The sequence below is a fragment of the Chiloscyllium plagiosum genome, unplaced genomic scaffold, assembly GCF_037043375.1.
Source record: "Chiloscyllium plagiosum isolate Xiang-an unplaced genomic scaffold, Cpla_swu_hap1 HiC_scaffold_22, whole genome shotgun sequence".
In the NCBI taxonomy this organism is placed as follows: domain Eukaryota; kingdom Metazoa; phylum Chordata; class Chondrichthyes; order Orectolobiformes; family Hemiscylliidae; genus Chiloscyllium; species Chiloscyllium plagiosum.
In genome coordinates this window covers 36548839-36552886 of record NW_028270160.1, presented here as the reverse complement: position 1 = coordinate 36552886, position 4048 = coordinate 36548839, and the positions used below count along the sequence as shown (strand labels likewise).

Genomic DNA, 4048 nt, shown 5'->3' with positions numbered 1-4048 from the left:
AATCCACTGATATAAATAAAATGCTGTGATTTCAGAATAGATTACGTATTGAGATCTCAACAGTGTCAGAGAAGGAAGAGCTTTCAGTGAAGTCAACCTTTGCACACTTCCAGCATCAACACGTTGATGATAAGGTGCACACGAAAGCTCTTTTGTGGTTTATGGCCTTCAGTCTAGGGAATCTTATCTCCCTTCTAGATTCCACTGAAATCAAAACAACACCAAAATGTGCCATACCTCTTCTTCATCCATTAATTCCATGGTCATGGATTTTGGAACTTTACAGGTGCAAGTCACTCTGCAATCATTAGAAGAAAATTCCACCACAATTGGTTGAGTATTTACCAGAATGACTACTGAAACCACAGACCTAGTCATTCTATTTGACTGCACAAATTCTACTTTAATTAAAGATCAAGGAAACTGAATTTAGTGGCAAACTCTGTGAACAACTGCAGAAAAAAAAACATCTCAAGGAAAACGATAATTTGTTCCCTTCAAACCAACAAAATGATTGTGATATGCATCAAGGTGGTTGATTGTTATGTTTACAAAAAAAAGAAAGAAAAGCTCTAACTTCTGATACAGTAATCCATCATCTCTACATCTCTAAAACTATTAATTCTTCTGATACTAGAGCACTGTTTCAACTTGCATGTTTGAACTGGAGCAATGTACAGCAATGATCATTCAGATGGTAGCACAACTAACCACAGATTATCCTCCTGTGATTCAATTTGGCACCTCTTAAAAGTTTAAGAAAATTGGTAATTCACTTTGTGATTGCAAGTTTGCACTTATTAAAATAGAAAATGTTTAGGGAGTACTTATCAGGAGGGGAGAAATGCCATAAAATCTCTACATAGGAAATTAGACAAGTTTCCACCATCTCTGCTGATGGTTGTCAATCGAAAAACTAGCAAATATCATATCAAATCTAAAAGACAACTCAATGTTCTTGATTGATTTTTCCATGTCTGTGTGAGCACGTTCCTTCTATTGCTTACATTAAACTTGGTTCCTTTGTCACAAACTTACATCAATCGTGTATGTATTCAATGCAAGCAGTATTGAAATTTTAACTCCATTCAATTACACTACATGTTGCACAGTATGACAAAGTAGATGCTCTGGAATATATAACATTCGTGATTTTATTGTCCCAGTAAAGAATATTTTCAGCCTTCTGATGTATGGAAGACATTACCTTGATTTAGGAAACATGCTACCATAGCTTTGTCTGACCTGGAGACAGCAACAGAAGGTAAGGTCATATGACAATACATCGCTACATGCAATGACGTATGTTCTGTTGTATTAGCATATTACATAGTCAGATTTAATTCAAAATACTACATCTCCCCTCAAGTCATTGATTCTACTCATTATACTGCAGGGTGGAGTGATTCTGTCAGCTTCAGTCAAACAGCTGAGCTCTCAGATCACCCCAGAATCTCGAGACAACAATGAAACTATACTATTTCTGTTTACATGAGTTAAATGAGGGTTGAGGCATCAGTTATGATCCCATCTATATCACACCACTTACGAGGAGCTAATAAGAGTGGGATAGGTTTACAAATGTGATGTCAACAATGTACTAAGGATCACCTGTTGCAGGACAAGGTTATGCAATTTCCCATATAAAAAAAGCTTAGACTCCTAAATGTTTGTTTAGTAACAATACAAGTGATATATTTGAAACAGATGTGTTTTTTTTTTAAATTGTATTTATACTTTACACCATGACTTAGAAAACCCAGTGCGGTTTGATAGCTATGTAGAGAAAGTGAGGACTGCAGATGCTGGAGATCAGAGCTGAAAATGTGTTGCTGGAAAAGCGCAGCAGGTTAGGCAGCATCCAAGGAACAGGAGAATCGACGTTTCGGGCATAAGCCCTTCCTGAAGAAGGGCTTATGCCCGAAACGTCGATTCTCCTGTTCCCTGGATGCTGCCTGACCTGCTGCGCTTTTGATAGCTATGTACTAAATAATGACAACATTTATATTTTAAACCTAATCACTGAGATAGAATCAAAGATATTCTGTGCAGGGTATTTTAAATAGACAGATTATTTCTGTATGACAATGGGTTTGAAAAATTCATAACATTGAATAGTATGAATCCTCAAGATTAGAGCCAGAACAAGGATCTACAAAAGTGCAAAAATTTGGGGGATCTTTGAGGTAATCCTTTATTGCATAAAAAACATCATTTGGAACAGCTCCACAGGCACAAACAAAAACAACCAACTTTTTAAGTCATATGCTCATTCTTCAATGTATTGAGATTTTAGTATATTAAATAGAAGCAACTGGAGAGAAATGTAATTTAAGATATGAATATGCCAGCATCTGCAGTCCTCACTTTCTCCCATCATTGATAAACAGAAAATAAGAAAAACAGAGTTCACTCCATTCATTGTCTCTGTTAACTGTTAATCTCAATGAAATTATCCTTAATAGGGGGCAGGTCGCAAGCAAACACATTTGAAGCTGCCTGTTATTCAGTGTTTCACCATTAGAAGGAGTATTTTGTGCAAGCACTATGTTCTGTCCCAAGTTCTGTTCCAAAATGCCCCTTCCAAAGTATGGAATTACTTTTTCCATACCTCTTCCCATCTCCCTCAGAGCACAAGCACCATTGTTTGTGAACCTGAATTACAAAAACCTTTGAAGTGCAGTTTTTGTTTTGTTGTTATTGAGTACATGGTTGGGAGTTTTTGGCCTCTTAAAGACCAAAGAGCTGATTTTATTTACTTGCCACCCATGTTAAAAATTAAATCCATAGGTTCAGCATCCCTAAAAGAACTGAAAGGACTTCAATTGACAGTCAGATTGAGTGTTTTCTACAATGAGTGGCCATTTCACAATGACAGTTTTATGGCTAGGTGGCTGGTTGAAAATTACCTCCATGTGTTTATGACCAAACATCTGAATCTAATGAGTTAGGGTTACAGAGGATTCATACTATTCAACTTTATGAATTTTTCAAACCCATTGTCATACAGAAACAATTTATATATTTAAAGTGCCCTGCGCAGAATATCATTGATTCCATCTCAGTGATTAAGTTTAAAATATAAATAATGGCATTATTTAGTACATGGGTAGCAAGTAAAAATCAGCTTATTGGTCTGTAAGAGATAGTCTGGAACTGAATTATTGACATCATTCTGTGTGAGGCCAACAACTCCCAACTCTGTGAAAAACCAATATCAACATCTCAATAGTATCAAAAAAACTGCACTTCAAAGGTTTTTGTAATTCAGGTTCACAAACGATGGTGCTTGTGTTCTGAGGGAGATGGGAAAAGGTGTGGAAAAAGTAATTTGAAACTGCATTTTGGAACAGAATTTGGGACAGAACATAGTGCTCACATGAAATACTCCTTAAACACTCATAACAGGCAGCATCAAAGATGTTTGCTTGCCACCCGCCCTCTACTAAAGGTAATTTCATTGAGTTGAGAGACTCGAGTGTTGTGATTTTTTTTATTTTAAAAGGCAAAAATGGTCTAATCAGGTTTACTCTCTGGCAGCTTGGTACAGGTTGTTCTGCTATAAAACAACAGTTGTGTTCCTCTGTGACCTTGCGCTATAGAAAATCACACTATGGAAAATCTCTATAGAAAATTGTGCTATAGAAGATTGCTAATTACCAAACCTGTTCAGTAGAAAGATCACGTTATCCAAAAAAGTCCACAATTCAACAATCGCGTTATAGTCAATTTGTGCTGATGAAATACATGTTATAGCAGAACAACCTGTACCTTACTTGGGAATGATGAGCGAAAGTTATTCGAAACATTTGAGAATGGCCTATCTGCTAGAATGAAGGCAAATGGCCCCGCACTCCACTTCAACAATACCACTCCCCTCTCCTCAACAACCCTCTATTCCCAAACCGTACTCTACTCAGAAATATGTATATTTTTAAACTAATCTTTTCTTTTAACTTATAGTTTAAGTTCACATGCATCTTTTATGGAGCTAGTACATATCTTGATTGCACAGTGCTTGTAAGGAGATTACATTCATACATGTAAG

General features: G+C 36.4%; 1 long non-coding RNA gene across 1 annotated transcript in view; it reads left to right on the top strand.

Moving 5' to 3' along the window:
- Nucleotides 1-406, top strand: part of LOC148145972 (uncharacterized) — a 4027-nt gene extending 3621 nt beyond the window's left edge. Inside the window, exon 3 of the long non-coding RNA XR_015761011.1 lies at nucleotides 1-406. This exon is cut by the window's left edge and continues 102 nt beyond it. This is a non-coding gene — a long non-coding RNA (uncharacterized LOC148145972).
- Nucleotides 407-4048: the final 3642 nt, after the last annotated feature.